The sequence below is a fragment of the Hylobates moloch genome, unplaced genomic scaffold (assembly GCF_009828535.3).
Source record: "Hylobates moloch isolate HMO894 unplaced genomic scaffold, HMol_V3 SCAFFOLD_1, whole genome shotgun sequence".
Taxonomy (NCBI): Eukaryota; Metazoa; Chordata; class Mammalia; order Primates; family Hylobatidae; genus Hylobates; species Hylobates moloch.
In genome coordinates, this window is record NW_026652276.1 from 7,084,218 (window position 1) to 7,098,315 (window position 14,098).

General features: G+C 42.9%; 1 long non-coding RNA gene across 1 annotated transcript in view; it reads right to left on the reverse strand.

The window, feature by feature from the left end:
* Positions 1–10,222: 10,222 nt before the first annotated feature.
* The window catches only part of LOC131383054 (uncharacterized), a 35,555-nt gene continuing 31,679 nt past the window's right edge, over positions 10,223–14,098 (reverse strand). The window contains exon 3 of the long non-coding RNA XR_009212775.1: positions 10,223–10,352. This is a non-coding gene — a long non-coding RNA (uncharacterized LOC131383054). The remainder of the gene's footprint in view (positions 10,353–14,098) is intronic.

A 14,098-nucleotide genomic window follows, 5' to 3' on the forward strand; every position in this document is an offset into this window, starting at 1 on the left:
TCAGCCTCCTGAATAGCTGGAATTACAGGGGCACACCACTATACCTGGTTAAGTTTTTTGTTTGTTTGATTTTTGAGATGGAGTCTCACTCTGTTACCCAGGCTAGAGTGCAGTGGCGCAATCTCAGCTCACTGCAACCTCTGCCTCCCAGGTTCAAGTGATTCTCCTGCCTCAGTCTCCTGAGTAGCTGGGATTGCAGGTGCAAGCCACCACGCTTGGCTAATTTTTGTATTTTTAGTAGAGACAGGGTTTTACCATGTTGGTCAGGCTGGTTTCAAATACACCTGGTTAAGTGTTTAATTTTTTGTAGAGACGGGTTTTCTCCATGTTACCCAGGCTGGTCTTGAACTCCTGGGCTCAAGTGATCCACCCACCTTGGCCTCACAAAGTGCTGGGATTACAGCCATGAGCCACCGAACCTGGCCTACTATAGTTATTTTAATTACCTTCCTGATAATTTCAAAATCTCTGCCATATCTGAGTTTGGTTCTGTAACCATCCAGTGAGTTCTTCGTCACTGTCCAGATAGAGCCAATTTATCAAGACAGGGAAACTACAGTAGAGAAAGAGTTTAATACATACACAGCTAGCTAAATTAGAGAATAGAGTTTTATTATTACTCAAATCAGCCTTCCTGAACATTCAGAGTCTAGGATTTTTAAAGATTGTTTGGTAGGCGGGGTCAAGGGAATGGGGAACGCTGACTGGTTGGGTCAGGAGTGAAATCACAGGGGACAAAGCTGTCCTCTTGCACTGAGTCAGTTCCTGGGTGGGGTTCACAAGACCAGACGAGACAGTGTATTGGTCTGGGTGGTGCTAGCTGGTCCACCAGAATGCAGGGCCTGAAGAATACCTTAAACACCAATCTTAGCTTTCACAATAGTAGTGTTATCTATAGGAGCAATTGGGGAGGTTAGGAATCTTGTGGGCTCTGGATGTGTGACTCCTGAGCCATAATTTCTAATCTCGTGGCTAATTTGTTAGTTTTAAAAAGGCAGTTTGGTCCCTAGACAAGAAGGGGTATTTTTTTTTTCAGGGAGGGGCTGTTACTATGTTTGTTTCAAAGTTAAACTATAAACTAAATTTCTCCCAAAGTTAGTTTGGCCTACGCCCAGGAATGAACAAGAGCAGTTTGGAGGTTCAAGGCAAGACGGAGTCAGTTCAGTCAGATCTCTTTCGCTGCCATCATTTCCCTGTGTCAGGTTTTTCTCACTCTCATGATTTTTGCAAAAGTGCGTTCTGATCTTGCTTTGTCTCTTCAGACTGTGTGTTTTGGCTTTTAGCACACTTTGTAATTTTTTTGTTGAAAGCCCAGTACGATGTATTGAGTAATAGGAACTGAGGTGGATAGGATGTGAGTGTGAAGTTTATGTTTATCTGATTAGGCGTTGGGCTGTGTTCACTATTGAAGACTAAGCTCTGATTTTTTTTTGTCTTGCCTAAATTCCTGTCTAAGGGGTCTGGGGAGTCATGCCCTACAAACCATAAATTCTCATCAGATGGGTTTGATTTAACCCTGTATATCGTGACTTACTTTCCAATCCGACTCTGGCATACCAAGGCAGAAAATCAAAATATTTTACCCCAAACATATTTCTCTGTTATATCTTGAAATGGTCCTGCAAAGTTGTCCCTTGTGGGTAAAATCCACATTCTATAGAGAAACTCCTTTCCCCTTTTTTTTTTCCTTTTTTCCTTCCCAGATCCAGGAGATAATCAGCTAAGAGCCTGGTGCCCTTTTAGGTCCAACAATAAATATTTTACAACATGCTTGCTCTGAAGTTGGCTATCTGAAAGCTGCCTCTGTGCAGTAAAACTTGATCTCCACAATCCTTTATCTTAACCTGAACATTTCCTTTCTGTTGATTCCAGGTCTTCAGATAAACTCAACCAATTGTCAACCAGAAAAATGTTTAAATTTACCTATAGCCTGGAAGTCCTGCTCCCCCTGCTTTGAGTTGTCCCACCTTTCTGAACTACACCAATGTATTTCTTAAATGCATTTGATTTATGTCTCATGCCTCCCTAAAATATATAAAACCAAGCTGTGCCCCAACCACCTTGGGCACATGTTCTCAGAACCTCCTGAGGGTTGTGTCACAGGCCATGGTCACTCATATTTGGCTCAGAATAAATCTCTTAAAATATTTTACAGTTTGACTCTTTTTGTCAACACTGTTTACTGTGGCTGTGGTGTCAGAGGCTAAAGTTTCCTCTAGTGCTCTTGTTTTTGTCTCCCCTGTTGTCTTTGGGTTTTCCTAGAGACTTTTAAAATTTTAAAATAGGGCCCAGGGCTTGCAGTTCTTGATCCTCCGTTATTACACAGGAGCTCTATTGAGAACGCAATGAGGTGTCAGGGAGGGGAAGCGTCCTGTAGCCCTGTGATCAGGGCTCAGTCTTTAGTGAGCCCAAATTGAGTATTTCCCTTCTGTCAGGCCAGTTGGGCCTGGATAAAATCCCAAGTTAGGCTCTAGCAAAATGCTTTCCCCATGAGGGCAGCAGTTAAGGAGAGCAAAATGCTCTGGCCATATCTTAAAATGGTTGCTATCTCCCTCCCAGGGCGAGGAGTATGAGGGACCTTCACAGTGAGTAACTGGCAGTGTCAGAGGCACGTCTGAACCAGAGCAACTCCATCTTGAATAGGGGCTGGGTAAAATAAGGCTGAGGCCTACTGGGCTGCATTCCCAGACAGACATTCTAAGTCACAGAATGAGGTGGGAGGTAGGCACAAAATACAGGTCATAACGACCTGGCCGATAAGAGGTTGCAGTAAAGAAGCCAGTCAAAACCCATCAAAACCAAGATGGCGATGAGAGTGACCTGGTCGTCCTCACTGCTACACTTCTACCAGCGCCATGACAGCTTACAAATGCCGTGGCTATGTCAGGAAGTTGCCCTATATGGTCTAAAAAGGAAAGGCATGAATAATCCACCACTTGTTTAGCATATAATTAATAAATAACCATAAAAATGGGCAACCAGCAGCCTTTGGGTCTGCTCTGCCTATGGAGTAGCCATTCCTTTGTTTCTTTTCTAACAAACTTGTTTTCACTTTACTCTATGGACTTGCCTTGAATTCTTTCTTGTGCAAGATCTAAGAACCCTCTCTTGGGGTTTGGCTCGGGACCCCTTTTGAGTAACAGTAGGGCTTCTGGAGGTGAAACTCCCAGCTATGTGGCGTCTCCAAGACTGGCCCCTCCTGGAGTTTTAAACTCGAACTCGCCCAGCTGAGGCCGTCTGCTCCTTTGAAGCTGAAATTCTCTGTGTCTGTCTGTCTGCTTCTTTCATTTTCAAGGCAGCAGATTGCCCTGGGACCTCAATTCTCTGACAGATGTAAGAATTGCTGATTTTCAATTTGTTCAGTTTTTTTTTAATATGAAGATTTCCAAGCTCTTCACATGTTGGACTGGAAACTGGAGTTTCTTAACATTTAATCTCTCTACATATGTATTCATATTTCATTGATTTTTGAATAGCAAACCAATCTTGCATTGTTAAATAAACTTGATTTCATCATAATGTATTATCCTATTCACATAAAACGGAATTCAATTTGCTCACATTTTGTTTAGAATTTTTCATCTACATTGATAGGAGAAATTGGTTGGTAATTTTTCTTCCTTGTAAAGTTCTTGTCAAGTTTCTTTATCAAAGCTTTTCTTCCTCATCAAATGAATTGAAGAGATGTTTATATTCTATGAAAAAGAAAATGTTTAAGATTAATGTCATTTCCTCTTAAAATATTTGAATGAATTCAAGTCTGGAGTTTTCCTTATAGGGACCTTTTGACTTAGAGATTCAATTTCTTTAATAGGTATAGAACTATTCATGTTTTCTATTTCTATCAGTTTTGGTAAGTTATGATTTTCTAAACTTCATACTTATATCATCTTAAAATTTATTTAATGACACCTTTTATTTTTGATTTTGGTAATTTATGTCTTCTCCAATTTTCTTAATGAGTGACTTAAGTATTTATTAATTTTTAGTTTTTTTTTCAAAGAACCAACTTTCATGCTGATTCTCCATTGAATATTTGTGTTTTAAGCCATTATTTCTGAACTTATTATCCCCCCTCCTGCTTTCTTGGACTTAATTTGCTTTTGTTCTTACTTCTTCTAAATAGATATTTAGATCACTTATTTTCAGCTTCTCTTCTAATATATACATTTAGTGCTATAAGTTTTTCTCCAAGTACACCTTTATTTAGATACTGTGAATTTTGACACATCATTTTTAATTGTAATTTACTTGAAAATATTTTCTAAATTCTATTGGGATAGCTTCTCGACATAGAATATTTAGAGGTGAATGGATTAATTTCTAAATATTGGGGATTTCTAAAGTATTTTTAGTGATGTCAAACTTAATTACACTATGATGAGAGAACATACTCTGAATAATTTCAAAACTCAGATTTTTCATGACTTGCCTTAAGGCCTGGCATATGGCCAATTTTGACAATTGTTCCAGATAAGTAATTTTGAAACCTTTTGGTCTCAGGATTCCTTTATACTCTTAAAAATTACTGGGATCCCCAAAGAGCTTCTGTTAACATGGGTTACATATATTGATATTTGCCATATTAAACACTGAGAAAGTTTTATACTTGCTTTTTACTCAATAATTATTTGCTCAAAATATTACTCAAAATATTATTACTCAAATATTACTCAAAATATTATTACTCAAATATTACTCAAAATATTATTACTCATATTTACTTAAAATAATCAATCATAAATAATAATCAAAATAATAATCATAAACCTATTCCATGTTAGTCTAAATAACATATTTTATGAAAAATATCTCTGTCTTCAAAAATGAAAAAAATTTAGTCATAAGAGTAACATTGTTCTGCATTTTTTCAAATCTCTGATTTCTGGCTTAATGAGAGACAGATTCTCATATCTGCTTCTGTGTTCAATCTGTTTCTATCTGTTGTTCTGATTAAGGCATGTAAAGAAGATCCAGCTGTACACAATATGTAATTGGAAAAGGGTGGAGTATTTTAATATCCTTGTCAGGTGACTGTGGTTATTCTTTAATACTACAACAAAAGTCCACAAGTGGTAGTTTCTTAAAGATTGGTCACAACGTGAAATTTGAAACCATATCAAGAAACTTTTCGTACTCTATTACTTGGAAAGCCATTATCCTATCTTGCTCTTTGAATGAAACTTATGGATGCATGATTTTATAACATCATGCATTGGTCATTCAAAAAATATTTGTCATTGACTTATACAAATCTTGCAAGTGTTGATACATTTTATTATACAAAATCAAAACAGCATATTCATTAATATCATTATCAGTCCTATCAGGGAAGCCTTTTACTATTGGGATGCTACCAAGTTCCTGGTGACAGATTCAATTTTTCCAAAATTCTCATTTTCACTTAAATTCAAATTTTATATGCTATACTTCATTATTTTTTTCCTTTAAGAGACAGATTCATTTTGTACATTTTTTAGAATGTCTTTCAAGTCTGATTAACCATAATTTATCTATCAGTTGCTAGATAGATAGATCTACCTATAGTTATCATCTATAGGTAGATAAATAGATAGTATATAGATAGATCTATTTATCTATCTATTACTTGTTCCTTCAAGGAATATTGTCATTCTATGAAAAGAGGCTAATGCAGCTAACAACTCAAAAAAAAAAAAAAAATCACACAATTCCTTTTCCCAGAAGCGATCATCACATTTCATTTTTCATCAGAGGTACTTCATTTTGTCACACAGAATATTAGAACAATGTTTGCTGAAAGGTCAAGATTTAATAAAATTAATCATTTTTACTGCAACATCACGGGTATTCTTAGGGGAAACTAACTTTGCTTGTTTGTTCCTTTTCTGTGAGTGCCTGGTGGTGGTGAATACAGTGACTCCTATGGCTTTGGTGCCATTGCCTTAATTTGGGGTGAGGCATCTACTATCACTTTTGCATCTTTAGGGCAAATGTCAACTCAGTGAGAAAGTCAAGGGTTATTATGGAAATAGTCTGAGCTCTTGAATGTCCTGGAAGAGTGTCTGGAACCCCCAGGGATCCATGGATCTCACTTTGAGAAACACTGCATTAGGACGAGGTTCTTCAGGACCCCCATGTGAGTGCCTGGCTGTTATCAAGGCAGCTCTTCCTTGTCAGACCCTGAATTCCATTTTTAAGAATTTCTCCAGTGCTATGATGGTGCCAAAAGCCCTGTGTGGCTCCTCAGGCTTTTTACAGCTAATTTTTTTCTGCTTCTCTAGGTTCATGCCTTTTACAAATAGGCTGAGGTCCCTGCAGGGAAGGGGCTGAGACTGTTAGACTAGCTCCTTTCTGCTTGACTTTTTTTTTTTTTGAGATGGAGTCTCTCTCTGTGTCCCAGGCTGGAGTGCAATGGCACGATCTCGGCTCACTGCAACCTCCGCCTCCTGGGTTCGAGCCATTCTCCTGCCTCAGCCTCCCTAGTAGCTGGGACTACAGGCGCCCACCACCATGCCTGGCTAATTTTTTGTATTTTTAGTAGAGATGGGGTTTCACTGTGTTAGCCAGGATGGTCTCAATCTCCTGACCTCGTGATCTGCCCACCTTGGCCTCCCAAAGTGCTGGGATTACAGGTGTGAGCCACCCACTGCGCCTGGCCTCTGCTTGACTTTTCTCTGGGATCTTGACCTCTCCAGTCTCGGCTAACTTGATGGCCCTGAACTACAACTTCTGACTCCTTAGATGCATGAAATGGAAAATTGCTCAGGCTGCTCTAGGAAGATCCTTCTAAGGAGGTGGAGGCAAGGATTATTGGGATGAGCGTTCCAGACGCAGGACCCTGCCCCAGGAAAGGCCCCGCGGCAGGACCAGCTGCCTCTCCTTAAAGCAGGGCAGGGTTTATGTGGCTGAAGAGCTGTGAGAGGTGAAGGAGGCAGCAGGAGAAGAGCTGGAGGCCCAGGCTGTGGTCAGATTCTGTAGGGTCTTAGAGGCCATGGCAAGCCTTTGCACTTCATTGGTGTGGGCAGCTCTTGGAGAGATTTCAGCACCGCACCCTGTAGTTTGCATTTGGAAATATTTTCTTAAGTGTCCTTGGATGCCTTGTTTTATAACTGAGACAGAGCCCAGCAGGCAATAAGGTTGGAGGGCTTCTTTTAGGTCACAAGCTTTTAGGGGCAGGCTTTGACTAAAATAGACATCTCTAAATCCTCCTGTCAGCCAGATGCAGAGACCTGCCTTCCTCCTCTCTGGGATGCTGGGAGGGGAAGTTGATGAAATACGCAAAGTCCTTTGTGCTTTCCACATACAAAGAAGCAAGGCTGTCCTATCTAAATTTGTTTCCCATTGAAAGCTTTCTGAGTGAAAGGCAATGAATTTTCCAACCCAGACCTTTATTCCCTTTACCAACCTAAATTGGCTTTTTGCAGAAAAACGGGCCACACTAGAAAATAAGCTAGCATCAAACAGGAAAGCTGTTCAGATTCATGAGACCACTAGGGCATGGAGAAGCTGCAGACTGGAGGTAGCTGCGTCTAGGATCTGGACTCTTTGTGACACAATGACATTGACAAAGTGCACGTTTTATCCTGAATCACTTCAGCCTGCTCAACCCGCTTCGTGGGATGACGGGAAGACTTGACAGCTTATGGATTTATATATGGCTTTGGTACCCAGACAAAGATTTATAACTGTGTGCATTGGTTATTGCTTGGTGCCTCCTGAAAGAACTGGATGATGATCTTTGATAGAAATCTTTTAAGGGCATGGCTGGGAGACACCAAAGCAAGGACTCTGGCGAGTATAAAGAAAAAAACGTTGATATCATCTAACCAGACACACTAAGCACCCTAATGACATGCTGTGTAAAAATGGAAGTTAATTCCATCACGCTTTCCTTTTCGTATAGCTAGCGTTTGCTAGATGCACTTGGCTTAATTTGGTGAGGCAGGACCCAAGGCCTCTGTGACCCTCAATTTCTTTTTTAATTAATTTTTTTTTGCACACAAAACAATAAACATTTTCTAAAAATACATACAGACAAAAAGATGCATATCAAACATATTAGGAAGGTTGCACATGGGAAGACGGGGAATAAAATGGGGGGTGGGAATTAAAGAAAATAAATGAGAGAGGGACTTTGTATGGATCAATGACAATAACTCAATCCTCTATGTCTTTGACAAAGAAGAAGGAGGAGAAAGAAAAAGAAAGTGGGATAAAGGATCAGAAAGGGAGGAAAATAGAAAAAATTAGAGTATGACTCCAGGCTAGACCTATTTTGTTGTTGCTGGGTTGGTTGGTTGGTTGGTTGGTTGTATTTTTCATATGTTTTGCCATGTTGGGCAGGCTGGTCTCGAACTCCTAGCCTCAAGTGATCAACTCGCCTCGGCCTCCCAGAGTGCTGGGACTACAGGCGCGAGCCACCACGTCCAGCCTCCACACTGCATCTGGCCTCTGTGGTAGACCTCCCAGACAGGGTGGCTGGGCAGAGGTGCTCCTCACTTCCCAGACGGGGCGGCCGGGCAGAGGTGCTCCTCACTTCCCAGACGGGGCGGCCGGGCAGCGGTGCTTCTCATTTCCCAGACGGGGCGGCTGGACAGAGACGTTCCCCACCCGCCCAGACGGGGCGGCGGCCGGACAGGGGCTGCAATCCTAGCACCCTGGGAGGCCAAGGCAGGCGGCTGGGAAGCTGAGGCTGCAGCGAGCTGAGACCACGCCACCGCACTCCAGCCCGGGCAACACCGAGCACCGATTGAGCGAGACTCCGTCTGCAGTCCCAGCACCTTGGGAGGCTGAGGCGGGTAGACCACTCGAGGTCAGGAGCTGGAGATCGGCCTGGCCAACATGGCGAAACCCCGCCTGCACCAAAAGTACAAAAACCAGCCAGGGGTGGTGGCGCGTGGCCGCAATCCCAGCCAGCCGGCAGGCCGAGGTAGGAGCATCACGGGAGCCGGAGGCAGGGAGTCTGCAGCGAGCCGACTACACTCCAGCCTGGGCAACAGAGGGAAGAAAAGAGAAAGAGAGAGAGAGAGAGAAAAAAAGAAAGAAAGAAGAAAGAGAAAGAAAGAAAGAAGAAAGGGGAGGGGAGGGAGAAAGAAAGGAAAGGAAAGAAAGAAAAGAAAGCAAGCTGACCCTCAACTTCTAAGGTAGCCATCCCCATAGAAATACAATGCAAGCCACCTAATGTAATAACCTATGTAATTATAAAAGTTCTAATAGCCCATTAAAGAAGTAAAAAGTTTGAATAATATATCTTCTTTAATGTAATAGATCCAAAATACTTTCATTTTAATATGTAATTAAAATAAACTATTACTAATGAGGTTTTTTTTTTGTTTTTTTTTTGACAGAGTCTCACTCTGTTGCCCAGGCTGGAGTGCAATGGCATGATCTCGGCTCACTGCAACCTCCGCCTCCCACTTTCAAGCAATTATCCTGCCTCAGCCTCCCAAGTACCTGGGATTACAGGCCCGTGCCACCACATCTGGCTAATTTTTGTATCTTGTAGTAGAGACGAGGTTTCACCATGTTTACACTTTATTTTTTTCAGTACATCTTCAAAATTCAGGGTGTATTTTACATTACAGCACATCTCACGCACATTTCAAGGGCTCGCAGCCACGTGGTTGATGCCCACCATATTGGACAGCACAGGTCGGAAGCAGATCACCTTGGTTCCCTGTGCCTTTTGTGTCTGTGCTCCGGGAAACAAGGCAGAATTGGAACTTCGCCAGCATGGTGTAGTAATGTTTTGTCTTCTCAGAATATCGCATCCCCTTTTTTAGAGGACTTCTCTTTCTCTCACTTGAAACATATGGTTCTGGTGGGGCAGCCAATTAGGGTACCCGTACACCTGGCCTTGCTAGCTGATTCAGCCATGGACTTGTGACCTCAGCTACCCAGTTAGAGTCCTTCCCTGGATTTTAAAAATGGGAGAAGTCTGTCTTGTCTGGGTGAGATAGTAAGGCTGTATGATAAAGTGCTTTATGGTGTATGGTAGACTTATAGGGCCAGCTGGCCAGAGGGATTAGGTCAACCCAGAGAGAGAGTGTGTGTTCATGTGTGCATGTGTGTGCTGTGTGTGTGTGTGATAGGGAGGTTGTTTGAATGCAGTGTAGCTATTGCTGTCTTCACTCTGTTCTTTAGGTCCATAAGCTAATAATTTTCCTTTTCTACTGAAGTTAGAGTTGGTTTTTGTCCCTTGCAAAATCATGGCTTATCTCTGGTTTTTAAGAATATAAACCTTGTCATGGTGAGTCTTGCTGTAAATCAGTGTCTCGGGGTCTACAGACAGAGGAACACAACGCTCTTCTCCAAAAACTCCTGCCTTCTTATCAAAGCTGTGGGCCTTGGGGAAAGGAAGATAATTTTTACTATAGATTGAAAACACAGTGTGATTGCTGTCTTATATCCAATTAATGCCTGTGCTAAGAGAGAAATCTAGGCTACTTTAAAATGACAAATTTGATTATGGGATTCAATCTGCTCTGCACTGACGTGCTCTGTTTTCAGCAAAACGGTATTTCTCATTATTGCAGCCTCAGCCCTCTCCCGAGCAGAGACTGTCTTTCAGCCAAATGGTAGGGGGTGTTTGTGAGGCATTTACTTGCTTAATTAATCAAACCCTCTCTAAACCCAGCTGTTTCACACTTCAGAGAATTTTAGCTTCTATCTTTTATTAAAATAGAAATAAACATGTCACTTTAAGTATAATAGTAGAAGCAATAAGAGCAAATTACATTGTTCATTTCTTTTCTTTCGGACTCTTAACTCAATCATGTTAAAAGAGCCTCAAGTCAGCCTCATGTTGAGGAGATATTTTTGCTATAGAATTCCTCTTCGTGTGAAGATTCATGTGAAGATTGCTCTTCATATGAACATACCTTGTGAAGATTGTCCTGTGTATTTCATATTTATCGTCATGATGGTGTATAGAAGTTTCCTCCTATTACATTTTGTGTCAGGTTGTTATTGGTGTAAAACAGCCAATTTTAAGCCAATATTCTTTTTATACCCATCTAAGCAATGCTTGGCCACATAAACCACATTTTCCCTGTGCTATTGTATCCAAGGATCCAGAAAATTGTCTATGGCACTGCTCTAAGACTGCTCTAAATGTGTTACCCAGCCTGCTCTTTGGAACTTCCAAATCCTATTTAGCTGGTCAATGCTTCTTGCCTTGGAACACTGGAGAGCTGGTTTCACCCTGAAGCACAATGCTTGGAGCACTTTACGAGGCTCAAAAGTTATGTAACCAAGCTTTTGGGGCGGGTTTATGGGAAATGCAGGGAATTTGGATTAATCTACACGCTGCAGGGGATGGGAAAAATAAAGCCAAGGGCATTAGCAACACCAAAAGGCCAAAGCAACAGCATCCAGACGGTGTCCTCAGAGATATCTGGGAGCCCTTGCTCCCTCCAGAGTCGATTTCTTCTTTAGGCCCAGGCTGGGTCGCTCTGGTGCTGCCCGTGACCATGAAAACTGCTCTCTGAAATGGGAGACTCCAGGCTTCTTGCTCCTGATCGTGTGCTGACTGCAGTGGCACCGGGGTAGTCAGCCAGCACCTGGGGGGCCACTGTGAGCAATGGGGGCTGCCTTGAGCCTCTGAGCACGGCGGCCGATGCCAATCCTCTCATTGTAGTGGCCGTCAACACAGTCACTGATTTAGATGCCACTTCCCTGGGCCCTTGCTGCACAGGAAGGCAGAAGACCTTTCCCAAGCCAGTCACGATATGTCCCTTCCCATCTCTCTAGTGATGCACTCAGGCTTTTTGCTACCACGTCCTCCTAGTTTATCCTGTGGGTTCTCAGCACAAATGCCCCGCAGACAGGGCTGAGAGCTCGGAGAACCGTTCTGCATAGGGAAGTACCCCATGTTTCCTCCATTCTGTGACATGACTCCGGAAAGCAGATGCTCTGGCCACCTCTTCCCTTGGGAAGAGCCCACCTGACAGTCAGTAGGGGTGCTTGTCTGACTGTCCCTGAGTTTGCTCAAGAGTGTCTGTTCTTACCCTAGAAATGCTCCCCAAAGCGCTTGATCACTGCTGCTGTGAGGAGCTGTGTCCTGCCTGTGAGAAGGTCCACTTCCCACTTCCCACGGAGGCATCTGGGGCTGGTGTTCATGCTGGGACTTCTATCAAGGGATCCCATGGAAGCACCTCCTCTTGCCCCAGCGATTCCCCAAATCCCTCCTCAAACCCTAGAGCCAGGCTCTTTCCTCCTCTGCCCTGTGGACCCACCTTACCCAGTGAGAAAGGAACTGATGTGCACGGAAAGGCACCCTCATGCTTAGTCTTCTCGAATTGCCAGAAATATTTTCCTTGCATCGAAGAAAGTTATTTCTTCCTGCTATTTCCACGTTTTGTTTTGTTTTGTTTTGTTTTTTGAGATGGAGTCTTTCTCTGCCCCCCAGGCTGGAATGCAGTGGTGTGATCTTGGCTCACTGCAACCTCTACCTCCCAGGTTCAAGTGATTCTCCTGCCTCAGCCTCCCAAGTAGCTGGGATTACAGGTGCCCGCCACTGCTAATTTTAAATTTTGTACTTTTAGTAGAGCCAGGGTTTCATCATGTTGGCTAGGCTGGTCTCGAACTTCAAGTTGATCTGCCTGCCTCGGCCTCCCAAAGTGCTAGGATTACAGGTGTGAACCACTGCACCCGGCCTCCCACTTCTACCTTTTAACCCCAATTTGCCCCCCAGAATCATAACAATAATAAGTACACTCCATCCATGTTTTGAAGATGACCATTTTGTTCCCCCGTGGACTTCTCTTTTTAGCCCAAACACCCCAAATTCTTTCCATTAGCCTTCATCTGCTGTATTTGTACTCTCACTTGTCTCCTGGTAACTTACAGGAAGCTCTAGGTTGTAAATGTCTCGGGCTATAGCTCTCCAAGGGTGATTTGTCCTGCAAGGAATAGCAAGGCTGTCCCCTTCCGTGTGGCTAACAGGGACTTGCCGCTAGGGTGGCCTTGGCTCAGACGAGCCTTCTTGGCCCTTCCTTGCAAGTTTCACCAAGTAATCCACCTGCCCCCTCAGCCCTCCCTACCTCCTGCCAATCTCCCTGTGATTTTTGCAAGCCGAGTTTGACTTCTGGCAGAACTCAAAGCCTCGCTGAGCTCTTCCCTCCCACAGCCAATTCCTAGTCTTTGTACCAGTCTACACGAGGAACTTGGCTCCTTTTCCTCGATTCATATAACTATCTGTTTACAGACCTGACTTAACTGAGCACTGGACTTCTTGTTCCAACAATCCCTTGACAATTCTCACCAGCATGGGCTCCAGGGTCCTGCTGCCATTTAGTTTGCTCTCTGACTTCCCGTTCTGCTCATGGCATCTCCTTCCTCAAAGCAAATCCTTACCATATACAGAAGGATTATGTGCTGTCTGTTTTTTTTGCCCCCAATACTGGGTTCTAGACCTCTTCTTGCAGACTGAAAACTCATCAATGTCTTCTGCTAAACCACGGGGTATCCATTTCAAGAGTAGCTCCTTCTCCTTTCCTTCCTAGTGTCAAGAAGAAGGGGTGGAATGGAAACTGAGTTTCACCTCTGTATGGATTATGCTCTCTGATTTCCACCTCTAAGAAGGCCAAAGGGCCGCAGCTATCAGATTAGGTTTGGTTTCAAACAATAAGCGTCTCCCTCCATGATATTGTCAATGTAATCAATGTTGGAAGTTCTGGAGGAATTACCACTTTCCCAGAAATCTCTGGAACATTTCAAGGAGCCTTACTGACCCCCAGGACTGCTGGGAAAAGTCAGAGGGGCCTTCTGGCTATTGCTGCTTCACAAGATGGTAATTTTCTTGGAAGCATCCTTTTTCACTTTTACTATGCTAAATGCGCTGAGATATACGCTCTTTGCTGAGGCTCCACGAATATTATGTTGGCAGAATTAAATTCCTCATTGTCCAAGACTCGCTATGATTTGAAACCATTCTTTTGACTCAGGGCAGAATCTTGGATTTTTCTGGAGGTCACTTTAAGAGGATTTAGTTTTGTGATCATCTCCATCTTCACTCATTAATCCAACTAATGTTTATTGAGCACCTTCTGTGTCCTAAGACTTGGCTATGTACTTAGATATGTGCCAGCAAAGAATGGAACCGAGTCTTTGCCAT